Raw genomic sequence first — 15829 nt, 5'->3', positions numbered from 1 at the left:
TATAACAAAAATAATTTTATCTCTCATTTGAAATAGATTCTAATTTCTATCATGGTATCAGAGCTTTATGCTCAAGTTATGACTTCATCTTCTCCGTAAATCTACAGTCGTAACACATCTTCTCTTCGGATTACTCTAATTTCATCAGTTAATTCACATTTTCCGTAAATTTCATCATGACTTCTGCATCGTATTCATCAGCTGCTACTGGTTCAACATCGTCGTTTTCGACTACTAGTGTGGATGTTAATCATCCATACTATCTGCATCCTTCAGATAATTCAGGAATGCAGATTATAGCTATGAATCTCAGTGAGAATAATTACAATCAATGGTGCAGATCTATGGAAATTGCACTTTCGTCTAAGTTGAAGCTAGGGTTCGTGGATGGATCGTATCTCAAACCAGCAGCAAATTCTCCACTACTTGTTCACTGGACTCGTTGCAACAATATGGTAACTTCATGGATTCTTAACTCGGTTTCAATTGAAATTCGAAATAGTGTTGTTTACATGAAAACTGCATTTGATATTTGGAAAGATCTAGCAATTCGATATTCTCAAAGTAATGTTCCTAGATTCTTTCAACTTCGATCCGAGATCTCGCATTTGACTCAAGTAAATCAATCAATTGCTAGTTATTTCTCTAAGTTTCGTGTTGTTCATGATGAATTGAACTGTATGAGTACTAGACCTAGGTGTACATGTACGTTATGCACCTGTTCTGTTAATAGTAAACTGGAGCTTTATGAACAAGATATTCAATTGGCACAATTTCTAATGAGATTGAATGAGCAGTTTACTGGAATTCGAGGTCAAATTTTGCTTATGAAACCATTACCTTCCTTAAGTCAGTGTTATTCATTACTTTTTCAAGAAGAGAATCGGCGTTCACTTGCTTTAGCTACACCAACTCCATCTGAATCTCTAGCTATGTCTGTTAAGGCTTCTGGCAATAAGTTCAGTGCTACTAAAGGTGTACGAAGGACTCAGGAAAACAAGGATCAATTAGTCTGCGATTTTTGTCACATGTCAGGTCATACCAGAGATCGATGCTACTGTATTCATGGTTTTCCTTCATGGAACAAATTATTTGGTAAACCTAAACCCAAACCTCGTCTCAATACTGGTTCTGGTGGTAGTGTGAAGCCTTATGCAGCTCAAGTTGTTGGTGATGTGACTAAGGATCAGACTTTATCTGTTTGTGATATGATCCAAGGTCCTAATATAAGTGCACCCGAATCTGAATCTATTACTCTAATCAGAGGACAGTGTCAACAGCTTATTCAATTGCTTAAGCAATCTACTACTTCATCAAATTATGTTCCTGAGGTGAATTCTACTAACTGGTATTCATCTATACATGGTACACAATTTGCCGGGACAAGTTTGCATCTTGCAAATAGTGTTTATCCTGACAAGGCTTATGCAGTTGATACTTGGATTGTGGACACAGGTGCCATAGATCATATTACACCTTATGAACATCTTTTATCAGATATTGCCTCATTCACTTATGTCTTACATTTTCCCAATTGAGCCACTGCAAAGGTTACGCATATTGGGAGTATCAAACTAAGCTAAGAGATTGTGTTAGCTAATGTCCTTTGTGTGCCATCATTTGATTATAATCTCTTATCTGTCTCAAAGTTGTTAAGTGACAACAAGTGTGTTGCTACATTCACTCCTGATTGTTGTTCTTTGAATGCACCTCATTGGCACAAATCTCTTGACATAGGAAAAGAGAGTAATGGTCTTTATTTACTTAGTTAAAAGCAACTAGCTATGCACACTGCTTATGCTGCTTTTCAAACAGTGACATGTGCTGGTAGTATCAATAAAACTCTTCTCTGGCATAACAGACTTGGGCATGTTCCTCCTGCAGTCTTAAAGTTGTTACCTATGGATGGTCTTACTCATGATATATCTCCCTGTGACAGTTGTTTGATGGCCAAACAAACCAGACTTTCATTCCCTAACAGTCACACTACTTCTTTAGCTATCTTTGAGTTGGTGCATATCGACTTGTGGGGTCCATATCGTTATAAGACACATGGTACATGTACTATGTTCCTTACCATTGTTGATGACAGGTCCAAGGCTACTTGGGTTTCTTTGCTGTCTGATAAGTCAATGGTACCCAAATTGCTGACTGATTTTCTACAGTTTATCGAAAATCATTTTGCTACTACTATCAAGACAGTGCGCTCCGATAATGGCTCAGAATTCTTGAACAAAACTTTGGCCTCTATTTTTGCTGCTCGAGGTATTTTGCATCAAACCACATGTGTCTACACGCCACAACAAAATGGTCTAGTAGAACGCAAGCACAGGACTTTGCTTAATGTTGCTAGATCCTTACGGTTTCATTCCAGTGTGCCCATTGACTTTTAGGGTGATTGTTTATTAATTGCTTGCTATGTGTTAAACAAAACTCCTTCTTCTCTATTAGGTGGCTTGACTTCTTATGAGATTTTACATAAGACTGCACCTGATTTTCTGGAGCTGCGTGTGTTCGGAAGTTTATGCTTTGCTACTGTTGTTCCACATCCAACGGACAAATTTGCACCTCGTGCAATTAAAGGGGTTTTTGTGGGTTACCCCTTTGGTAAGAAAGGTTATAAAGTGTATGATTTACATACTAGACAGATTTTTGTTGCCAGGGATCTGTCCTTCTATGAGGATATTTTTCCGTTCAAGGATTTTCCTACATCTCCTCCCTCTCAGTTGTTTCCTGTCAATGATAGTTTTGTTGACAGTGATCCATTGTCTACTGTTGGTTTAATCTTGCCAACAACAAGGTCTGGTTCTGGTTCTGTACCAGCTAGGGAGGGTTCTCAGGATTCTTCTAATACCTTATATTCATCTAGACCCACTCGTACTAGGACCTTACCTTCTAAGTTTGCTGACTATACACGTCTCCATGCTAGTCTTTGTGCTAGTATTCAACTACAACCTGGTTCTTCTTTACATGGATATGTAGATTGTCTTCCATTTTATCCAATATCCGTTTCATTTGTAGCTCACTTTCTTTCAGAATTTTGCATCAAGGCATAGTTCACCTCACTTTCAGAATCTGAAGTGTCTGTCCAGCTTTTCTTCTTTGTGACAAGAGCCTTGCCTTTGTCACTCTTCACTTTCTTGCAATCAGGAGATATATGGCCTTTCTCACCACAGTTGTAGCACTTGACATTTGAGTAATCTCCTCTGTCAGACTTTCCTCCTTTGCCTTCAGATTTTCTGAAACCCTTCTTATCAGAACTTGCACCTTTCCTGGAAAATTTCTTTCCCTTTCTGAATTTCCTGTATACAATCCTTGTGATTCCTTTCACCATAAGAGCACACAACTTCATAATCTCTTCATCAATATCCATCTCAGGTAAGCTTTCAGTTTCTGAGTCGTCATCACTATCAGAACTTGATGACTCAGTATCAGACTTTGTGATGAGAGCTTTTCCTTTGCCTTTTCTTGAGGCAACTTCTTTGAGGGATTCCTCCTCAGCCTTTAGAGCAACTGTCCTTGACTTTCTTCCATTCTTCTTGCTTCTTTGTTCCATCTCAAGTTCATGAGTCTTGAGCATACCATAAATTTCATCAAGAGTTGTTTCTTCAAGATTATAGTTATCTCTTATAGTGGTGGCCTTCAAATCCCAACTTTCAGGAAGAGCTAACAGGAATTTAAGATTTGAATCTTCAAGATCATATTCCTTGTCAACTAGTGACAAATCATTCAAGAGTTTGACAAATCTGTCATATAAACCATTCAATGACTCATCAGGTTTTGAGTCAAAGTGCTCATACTCTTGAGTGAGTATAGTCTTCATGTTCTTCTTAATTGAATCAGTTCCCTGGAATCTTGTCTCCAAGGCATCCCATATCTCTTTTGCAGTCTTGCAGTTAATTACCCTATTTGACATGACATTATCAATGGCACTATGCAGCAAGTGTCGTACCTTAGCATCCTTAGCAATCGATGAGATATCTTCAGCAGTGTAATCACTCTTCTCCTTTGGAACAAACTTTGCTGGTTCACCTGCAACTACAACTAGGGTTGTCAAACGGATAATTCAGATACGGATCTGCCTATATCCATATCTGGATCCGAATCCGGAAATCCATATCTGTATCCGTATCCGAATCCGGAAATATATAAAGAATAATATCCGAATCCGGATCCGACGGATACTATCCGGATACGGATAATATCCGGATCCGATTTTCAATCAGATTTTTTATTTTATATTAAAAATTAAAAAAAATGAAAAATTATTAAAAAAATAGTAAAAATTAAAAATTCATTTTAAAAAATTAAAATAAGAGATAAAGTGATTTAATCATATTTTAATTTTTCAAAAAATTAATTTTATTTATCTTTTCAATATATTTGTTATCTTTAAATTGTTGAACTCAAATGATTTTTTTCTATATGTCTATAAAATTTTATAAACATAATATATCTGTATATATAACACATAAACATACTATAAATTTAATATAATATATATTTAAATTATTTAAATATTTAAATATAAAATATATTTATTCGGATACGGATATTATCGAATACGAATATGCCTATATCCGTATCCGTATCCGCAATCGTCGAATTCGAATACGGATAATATCCGCTTTATTTCAGATACGGATAATATTCGCTTTATTTCGGATACGAATGCGGATTTTTCGGACGAATATCGGATTTTTTGAATTTTTTTGACAGCCCTAACTACAACAGAGAGTTTGGTTGGCTTGTGTGGTCCTTCATTGATTCTGTCAAGGTATTCTGGATCTGTAGCTTCCAGAAACATAGACATCCTCACCTTCCATATGAGATATTCAGATGGTTTCAGTATGGGAACTCTAATAGTCTCATATCGACTATGGATTTGAGTCTTTGGAGGTTCTTGAGTTTTGGTGGGCTTGATTGGAGTTTGTTCTTCTTCAGACATGATTTTTTTTTGATCTTAAATTGTTTGTGTGTTAACAGATCTGCTCTGATACCACTTGTTAGGTCTCACACACTGTAGAAGGGGGTTGAATACAGTGTTTATCACAATCAAATCGAATATAAGAACATAGAAAAAAGATTTTATTTAACACAATAAACTCTGTTACAATATGGAACTGTCCTCTCTCAGTGATAAACAACTTATCACGAGAGTTGCTAGGGTTACAATAAATAATAACTTCGATTATGATAATACTTATAGTGTAAGTAAACCCTATGTATGTGTTTATATACTACACACTTACAAGATAAATTCTAATTGATATAAAATATAATTCTGCTTCCTAAAATATATCAACCGTTTATCTTTTCTTCCAAGTATTCTATTCTACATAGAATTCCTTCTTCATGCATATCTCTTCTTGCGTTTATCTTTATCTTCTTTCCTTTCAATCAGCCGCCTTCCTTATTTGAAAGTCTCCTTAAGTCCTGATATTATCTCCTGATAAATATCTCCTGATAAATTAAGTTCTGACAACTTAAGTTCTGATATCTTAAGTTCTGACTTCAGTATAAGTGCTGATTTCCAGTTAAGTACTGATTTGTCATGTTAAGTAAGATCTGAAAACTAAACACAAATCATATTAGTCATGACATTATCAAATATATCTAACATACTGCACCAAACATCCTACGGAACAGCTGGTCGTTTCCTACACATTTCCAGGCCGTGAGTTTCATGATAGGCATCTTGATTCACTATTCTGTTGTGTCAATTTCAGAAAACAAGTGTGAGCTATAATACCCAGCATAATAATGTACAGTATGAAAAGACTGTATGAGAAATTTATGACTGATTCCATATACCATCAATATATTTGTTTAGAAATAGTTCTTCTCGGTGATACACCTTCTTTCAAAATAATTTTTTTGTTGACTTATTAGTCTGCAAACACCTTAATGGTAAACCTAGCACCTAGGTTTGGGTTACGGTATTGCATCTCAATTCCAACTGGAAGAATATGACATTCATCGGAGCCCCCGAGATACGATGATCAATCGTATAACGGTAAATATTTATTGTTCTCTACATGTAGAAGGACGACTTCCTTACTCATGGTTGTCACCTTAGCCGCATTCGGGCTTTATATGCTTCCCCTTTCTTCCGTGTATGTTTTGCATCCTTAGTATGTCCTTCAGTACACATGGTACCTTCACATATGAAAATTATAATAGTAGTCTCCCCAATTCAGGAAGTACTGGATCTCTACCCCTCCCTTGTCCTTTTAAGAATCCTATTATATACTTGGAACATCGAACTAGATCGAAGTTCCCCAGGCGTTTTGTTTGTTAATAGGCACAACTCATCTCATATATGTATATATGTACTTCCGAGAATTTTTGGAGGAAGTACTAAGATAATGTGAGTTGATCATTGTCAACAGATAAATAAATAAGGGGGAGTTTCTTTTGAAACTATATTCAAAATATTTAAAATACGTCGAGATAATATTTTTGACGATTCAAAATAAGTAGAATGATTTTCTGAATCTTCAAAAAATATTATAAAATAGGTTTTATGAATTTTACATCATATTAAATAATTTAATAAATATTTAATAATTAAATAATGATTATTAAAAAATTAAAATTCGAATAATTATATTTAAAAGAATATTTGAATTAATATTCATCAACTAATTTATGTTTAAATAATTAAAGTAATCTTTAATAGGTATAAATAATCGAGTTTGAAATAAATTATTGTTGGAGTGTACTTCTCCTATTTAAAATGAATATTCGAAATAATATTCATTATTTGAGTGATTAAATATAGTTGAGAGAATACGATCTTTGGAAATCATTTTAAATAAACTCGAGGTATTTAATACTTCGCAAGTGGACATCGAGTCACTTGGAATAAAATAAATACAGACTTTTGATCGTCCAAAACATCACCGGGATGATTCCCAGGTTTTCATTTCATAACTCCGACCGACTCTCGGTCTTATGATTTATACATCATGCTTTAGGATAGAGTTAAAATATTCTATGATGTATACATCGTATCTCAATCGTTATTGATGCGTAAAAACTCCTAATGTTATTATCATGGCAAACATGACATTTGTACGAAATACAGTAAATCAACTTCTCAAACCACAATAGTACATGGAGTCAGGTTCGTAAACTTTCCGGGTACTTTGAAGTGGAGGGTGCTCTAGGGTCCGCCCAGACATCTATAATTATAAACAATTATTGTTTCGTTAGATTCCGTTCGTATTTATCGTTATTTGTACATACGCGATACTTTATTAATCGTTTACGCAACTCACTTTACTATTATTATTCCAATAAGTACAAGTACTTTTCATATTCGCTTTCTTTCCGAAATCCCTTATGTTCGTTAATGTCTTTTACATATTGACCCTTGGCCCCACTCGCGATTCTTAAGGGTTTCTATTCGCGCGGTCTCGACTCCGACATTTTTTATAAAATTTTAAAAATCCATATTTCTACTTGAAATTTTTATGGCATTTAATAAACTCTATTTCTTGCTCTTTGTAAAAATTTCATGATTTTTGAATATTCTTAAGTCGATCATTTCTATTTCCAAAGTTCGTAATTCGTAGAAGTTTTTATCGTGTAAATCGCTTTTACTAAAACGGTCGTAACTTTTGATCCGTAAATCAAAATTAAGCGATTCAAGCGCCTAAATGATCCTCATAAAATTTTATATCATAATCAAGTCTTACTTTCCAATAATCTACAGTTTATACTTTCCGTAACTCTGCAGAAATCTCTGTTTACAATTTGTTCGCTTTAAGGACATTACGACTACGATCCGAGTTTTGTGTACGCTCTAAATCATTATTCAACCATCAACAACCACCATACCATCATCTCAACACTAAATCCTCTCAAAACATCATGTTTTTGAGGCAACAAACATCAACCTTAATACTAACTAACTAAACATCAAGAAAATAACAAAATAACAAAATAACTACCAAAACTAGGTTTATAGCTAAGATCTTAAAGTTTCTTGAAATTTAAATCTTAAACAAAGTTTGGTCAAGAATTTATTCCTTTCTTGAAAGCTTGGGATATGTTCTTCTTGATGTTGGAATCTTGGGGATGCTTGGTTGTGCTTAATAACCCTAAATCATGCCTTGAAAATCAAGAAATCAAGAAAAGTTACTATTCCTCACTATTCATCGTCACTTTCATGAATTTATTTCACCAATCAAACCTTAATGAAATGCTCTCAAAAATTTATCTTACCTTTTTTTAGGATGTAGGAAACTTAGGATTTAATTGTAGAATTTTACCATGGCTAGATATTGAATTTTTTATTTTGATTTCTTCCTTTTTCTTGATTTTGCCGAATGGAAGCTTCAAGAGAGAGAAGAGAGTATTTTTGTGGTTTTTTCTTGGATGCTTCTTGTGAAATATATGTTTATGTGTGTATATATCATCCTAGTATTGTCATATCTTGTCATATCTTCCTAGGTTTCCTATTTTCCAAGCTATAACAGTAGCTTAAGTACCTTGGTTACTATTCAAGCCACTATTCACTAGCTACGCAATCATATTCTCTAGCTAGGATACTATTTGGTTATTAACCATGGTTAGTTTCTTACCATAGTTAGCTTGTATGGTTAGCTTGGATTGATACATTTATTTATTCGCTTACGCGTTCACTCGGTCGCTTATTCGTTTTCATAATAAACCTTCGTAAATGGTTCGCGGGGTAAATCCTTTCTTATACATCCTTTACGTTTTGAAGCCTCGTACTTGGGTTTGAATTTGTAGGATTTTAGATTGGTAATTATATCGTGATTCTCGTATTCCTTGACAGTTCGTAGATACGATCGTTTTCCAAAGTTCGTTTTCTTCGAAAACTAATAGCGTTTACATATACTTATTTGGTACGTATAATCATGTTATCGACTCGGAAAGTAAATTTCTCATGCACAACATAGTGTCGGCTAAAAAGTTTTCTCCGATTGTCAGGGTTACTATTCATCAAGCGTTTTATAAAGTCTGAAAAATTCGAGTTATTACAGTGATTATCTATATTGTATGCATCGAATAAGAATATGAAAATTTATCGAAAGTGTTTGTTTCGAATATCGTATCATATAGATTATCGTATTTTTTGATATGTGTATATTTTACTTGACCATCTAGTTGGATTGATTGGTTTCTTACTAGGATGTATATCTTATTACTTACAATTTTCATATTTCGTATAAAATTCGAGTTGGATAGCATTGGAATTCGAGGACCTAAATTTTGGAGTAGATTGACTTTTGAATTGCTGTTAGCTGCGCTTTTGTAATAGTCACATTTGTAATATAATTTTTTATTAGTAAATTATATTTTGTATTAGTTTTGATTTATCTTTAATAGTCCAAAAAACCAGGTTGTTACGGTTTTAGTTTTAGGTTTGGAGTGATAATATTATTACGAAGAGAGATGTTAAAATTGGGAGAGGGAATTACAAAGCTCTGTTTTAAGTAACTTGCACTAAATATTTTAATATCATATAGTCATTAAATACCATAATTTTTTTTTTCTAAGCATGCATAATATTATATAATTTTTACCTTTCAAAAAATTAGCTCAGCTTGTGCACACAAAAATCCGACATTTCAAAAAATCCTCTCCCTGTTTAGTCCTTGCTCAACCACTACTCATGCTGCTCAACCACGCTCTCAAGTTGCTCAACCACTTCATGTTGTTCCCATCCATGTTCATAGCTACGAGAGCGAATCATGTCACTAATTTTTTTACATTTACATAAATAGAAGACATGAGATTGTCAAATAGTAAATCTCAATACAAAAGTTCAATCTTGATATAATAATTCATTCGGCCAGAGTTAATAAATAACGAAAATAGAAGTTCACACTCATCTTTTTCCACTATAATGAAAAACATAAAATAATAAATGATGTCAAAACTATAATAAGAAAATTAAGGGAGACATACTTATACTTACAAATACAAACTCATGCAAGACTATGATTATCTGGATGAGAACCCAAATTTAGTTTCCTACACCGTACTATAAAATTTGGTACAACACTCTGCCCACCTCCTACCATAAACTTGAAATAAAAGCATGACACTTGTTTCGGATGAAAGCCCAATATATCCCATGTTAAGCTCTATATGCCCAAAATATCAAAAAGCTAGATGTTCCGTCAAAAATGTTCATAGATATTCAATGGGTTAAATCTCAAAATGGTCACTGAATCCAGGGGCAGATATCTAAATCTTCATCAATCTTTTTGGAGACTCATTTATACCACTTAAGTTGACAGTAATGACACGACAGTTAACCCGTTTCTGTTGACCAGACGGAAAAAGGTTTGACCCCTTACGTGCAGAGCCGTGCCTGAAATTTTAATTGACCTGTTTAAAATCTAAAAAAGTGTCATACTATTTTAAAAAAAAAACAATTACATGAAATAATAAAAAACTAAAGTTTATAAACAAAATATAATAATTAAAGTACAAAAAGTAATTTTATTATATAATAAAAATTAACTAAAAAATAGTTCTACATGTAAATTTTAATATGTTATACTATATTTTAGAAGTTAAATATTTATCTTAAAGAGATAAGTTATACGTGTGACTTATGATATATTATTTTATAAAAAAGTAAGATATAATATTGATAAATAAAAAATATAATCAAATAAAAACTAATTTATACATAAACTTGTAATTTAGATCTTCGCAACCCATTATTTAATTCTTTTGATAGAAAATTGACTTGTTTCATATAATATATACATTAAAATGGATATATTTAAGATGAATAATATACCTGAAATTTGAATCATTATTTGAATGACATAATAATGTATATATTGTCACCAATAGAAAATAAGTATATATAATTATATTAGTTAACTATAATTTTTTCATTAAAAGTGGTAGTTTACCTCGTCAAACTAGGGCATTCATGGTGATTTACAATGAAATTTTCAATTTTAAATGATTTTTATATTAGTATTTTTAGAAGTAATATAATTTATTCAATATAATAATTTAAAATTATTTAAATGTATAATATTTTTCATTAAAAAATTTTAACATTAAATAATTTATTTTTTTTTACTGAACATTCTTAATCCTATTTTAGTATACATATATATGTATACACACTGTATATAGAAAAATGTGCCCTGTCATATTTTAGGGCCCTGTGCGGTGGCACCACTCGCACACCCTCAGGCACGGCTCTGCTTACGTGTTCTAAAGGCAACATAGTTGGCATCTGACTATCAGACGTGACTATACACGTAGACATGACACGTAATAAGGGAACGGAACCCAATTTTCTATGTATTAATAAAGGGGGAAAACAAATCTAATTACACAATTAGACGGGAACGGGGAGAGAGAAAATGAATTGGGGAAAAACCCTAGACGACGATTTCTTTTATCAGACAGAAAAATCATCTTCGACTTCTTCGTAGTAGTGATATATTACACCGTTAACTGAATTGCAGGTATATTCTTTGCTCTCAAACTAAATTTTAACATATATGTTTCTGTATGATAGTGATTGTGATATTTGTGTGGTGAAATCTTGGTAGTAATTGATGCATAAGGTCGTGTATTCTGTGTTATGTATGCATAGTGGTGACTTATATATTGCATGTTTGTTCTTATTGATAGTATTTCTATGTTAGTCCCTAACAATGCAACAAGAATTACAGAAGGGGGGTTGAATGGAATTCTTGAAACTTTTTCTGAATTAAGAAATGTTCTAACTTAAAATATATATGTCAGTGTTTGATTTGCAAAGTGTGGAATGACAAGTTAAATATGAATCAAAACACAAAGTAATAAAAATACAAGTCTTTAAAACTTTCTGGTGGATTTGAATGTATCCACCAGATATATATCAAGAGAACTCTTTGAAGCTTGAATAGCTCACAATTGCTTACAAATAAGAACAACTAAACTTTACAGCTAAAGGATTCCGCTTACAATAGTTTCTCTGAAAAAATACTTGTTTAGTCTTCTGTTTATTCTACTTGCTACTCTTGGTTTATATATCACCAAGATTACACAGTAATAAGACAAGATAATAAAACAAAACCTATCAAGTCTAATATTATGTTATTTCATTACTCTATTCCAGCATCTTTGAATATCTTTATTATAGCATGGAAATGGCAATGCTTATTTGTTCTCAAAAACCCAGTTGAATAGGCTTCCACATTCCTTTTGCATACACTCGACGCATGTGACTGTGTTGTCACTATCAACAGATGTTTGAATTGATCATCCGTCGGGTACATGATCATTCATCGGGTTGTCTTGTTGATCATTCGTCGGGTAGCTTTGTTGATCATCCGTCGGGTAGCTTTTTTGATCATCCGTCGGGTAGCTATTTGGCACTTGACTTCATTTTATTTATGCAGAATTACAAGGCATCATCTATGTACAATTAATCAACCTATTCTGCATATCTAATTAAAGTCAATATGACTTATATGCTACTACAGAATCTATACAAAGGTGTTTGCAGAAATGTGCTACATGACTTATTGTTACATAAGCTACTCACTTGATGTATGTCAAATCATCATCTGTCGGGACTGTATTGAGTCATCCGTCGGGACTATATTTGCTTATCCGTCGAGTGCTACATAATACACTAAGTTGAATCTACTAAGGTGTTTTGTTAATGAAATCATCAAGTTCACAATATATCCCCAACAATCTCCCCCAATTTATGTCTACTAGAATTGTAGCCATAAATTAAGAGAAACTTGATGATAACAAAACACCAAAAAAAAATACAAATTTAAATGAAAGTAGATAAAACTGTAAAGTGCTGCAAATAACAAAATGTAAAAAGACTTGCTCACTGTTATTTTCAAGGTGCTCCTCTAGCCTGAGCAGATTGATCTATTTCCTTGATGATCTGGATCTCTTTCCAAGCTTTCTGTTGTTTTCTTCTATCTGATTTTGGAGCTGTCTGTGGAATTCCAGTTCATCAGATTCTGAGAGATTTAGCATTCCTTGCATTTCCAAAAGAGTCTCATTGCTAGAGATGCTCAACTGGTCTTCTAATCTGAAGAATCTTCTAACTCCCTTATCATCCATGAATTTTATTAGCCAGTAGGGCCTTAGATGCACTCTACTTCCAGTGTAAGGAATAGTTAGAGTCTTTGGGAGTGCATCTTTGGCTCTAATACTCCTCCGTTCTTCAATCTTCTTTAGAATCAGTCTTCTAGCTATCACATTGAATCCAAAGTTCTTCTTAAATGATGAATAAACCTTTATCAGCACAGATTGGCTTTCTTGAAGGATCCTGTGAAGTGGACATTGTATCTATTTTCCTCCCTTGTACTTGAATACTAACCTTTCAGGTAGATTCTTGTAAGCATCAATCCCTCTAACTTCTTCCAGTTCATCTAGATAGAGGTTTAAATCTGAGAATTCCTTGATGTCACAGATGTACATAATATCTCCCTTGTTGACTTTGGTTTGAGCTTTGGTTAGGGACTTGGATCTGAGAGATGAGGGCTTCACTTTCTTGACTGCTCTGGTCTTTGTCATCTTTGGCTTCATGAAGTGAGGTAGATTGAGTTCAGGTATTGGTAGACTATCCCAGTCTATTGGCTCATCCTTTGGAATGATAGTGTTAGGTCACACACACTGTAGAAGGGGGTTGAATACAGTGTATAGCACAATCAAATCGAATACAAGTAACAGAAAACAGACTTTATTCAATGCAATAAACTCTGTTACAATATGGAACTGTCCTCTCTCAGTGATGAGCAAATATCACGAGAGCTGCTAGGGTTACAATGAATAATATTCTCGATAATGATAACACTTATAGTGTAAACCCTATGTCTGTGTTTATATATCATACAGTTACAAGATAATCGCTAATTGATATGGAATATAATTCTGCTTCCTAAAATATATCAATCAGATATCTTTTCTTCCAAGTATTCCATTCTTCATAGAATTCCTTCTTCATGCATATCTCTTCTTACGTTTGTCTCGATCTTCTTTCCTTTCAATCAGCCGCCTTCCTTATCTGAAAGTTTCCTTTAAGTTCTGATATTATCTCCTGATAAATATCTCCTGAACCTTAAGTACTGATAACTTAAGTTCTGACTTCAGTATAAGTGCTGATTTCAGCTAAGTACTGATTTATCCTGTTTAAGTAAGATCTGAAAACTAAACATAAATCATATTAGTCATGACATTATCAAATATATCTAACAATCTCCCTCAACTTGTAAATTAGCATAATATACAAGTTTAACAGATATTTGATGATGTCAAAAACATTAAGTACAAATGCATGAAAATTTGACTAGATAACTACAACTTACAGTCCTTGTAGCTTTACCAACTTTAACTTCTGATAACAACTTCAGTCTGTATACATATCAGAATTTGAGAAGTTGTAGATCTTGACTTGGCTTCACTTTCTGATCTCTTTGATATCAGGAGTTGTTCTGAGATAGTTCTTTAACAAACATCTCTCAGCATATCTGAGTTCATCAATCATCCTCCTTTTAGCATCTTTGAGTTCTGCAGTATCTTCACCAGTTTGGAAGATAGCAACCCTGAGATTATTTATTCTAGCTTTCCTTATGTCCTCATCCAGTCTGATCAAATATGCCTTGTCAGACTCAAGATTGAATTCTACAGCCTTATAACCCAGAAGGGTAGTTATAATCTTAGCAGAGTTAGGCTTCATCTTAACAATATCACCCTTGTGATCTCTGTACTTTGGACAGTATGTGTTGTCAGAATTTATAGAATAAAGCCTTTTTTGTCTCTGAATTTGAGTCTTCAAATAGTTTGCAGCACTTTATGTTATTCTGTCATTCACTTGAAGTAAGAATAAAACATGTTCTAGTTCTTCAAAATACTTCAGTGGTATAGCATTTTCCCTTATATGGTAAACCCTATCATCTGTCATGAAATATAACAAGATATGTTTTTTGAAGAAGGTATGATAGACCATCTGTACAGATTCTAGTTGATTCAATCTTTCAGGAGTTGCTCCAACACCTGGTTCACTTAAGGAAGTTGGATCATTGGTTATGTTCTGCACTCTTCTTTCATCAGCACTACCCAATTCAGATTTATCTCTTGCTTCCTTTCCAGTAACCACTCTTGCTTCAAAACCACTTGCTGCAGTCTTCAAAGGTTGAGTCTATTTTGGCTTTAGTGAATCCTAGTAGGAGTAACTTTGAGGATTTAACATGAGCAATGTCAGAGGTTTCCTTTGATTTATCTTCTGATATCAAGTCAACTTGAGCTATGTCAGAGGTTGCTTGCTTCATTGTTATATCAGAACTAACTATATCTTGACTCTGAACAACTTGAGCCATGTCAGAGGTTATCTTAGAAATCTTCCTTGAAGTCAGAGTAAGATCAGCATCTTCAACAGAAATTTCTTCATCCATCGGAGGCACATAAACCTTTATAGGTTCACCAACTTTTTCTTTGCCCTTGGACCTTGGATCTATCTACAATTATGATTTGGCCTTAGTTGCCACATGATTTGTCCTTTCTTTTATCACAATGCCTTTAGCCATAGGAAGTTTCTTTTTACCAACAGAAGCTTCAGATTTGGAGTTGACTTTTTCTGACTTAAGTCTAGCTTCTTCTTCCATTAGACTCTCAAAGTCCATTCCTGGATTTTCTTTCAGAAATAACTGTCTTGAAATTTCTTCATCAAGATCCAAAAGTTCATCAGAACTTATCCTTTTACCAGTATTAGAAGTTATTCTTCTCCCAGTATCAGAACTTGTTCTATGACTTGTAGTTCCAGCTCTTCTTGATGAGAGACCTCTACCTTGACCATGACCTC

This window comes from Apium graveolens, chromosome 11, assembly GCF_009905375.1.
Source record: "Apium graveolens cultivar Ventura chromosome 11, ASM990537v1, whole genome shotgun sequence".
Taxonomy (NCBI): Eukaryota; Viridiplantae; Streptophyta; class Magnoliopsida; order Apiales; family Apiaceae; genus Apium; species Apium graveolens.
Note: the sequence above shows the minus strand (reverse complement) of the source record.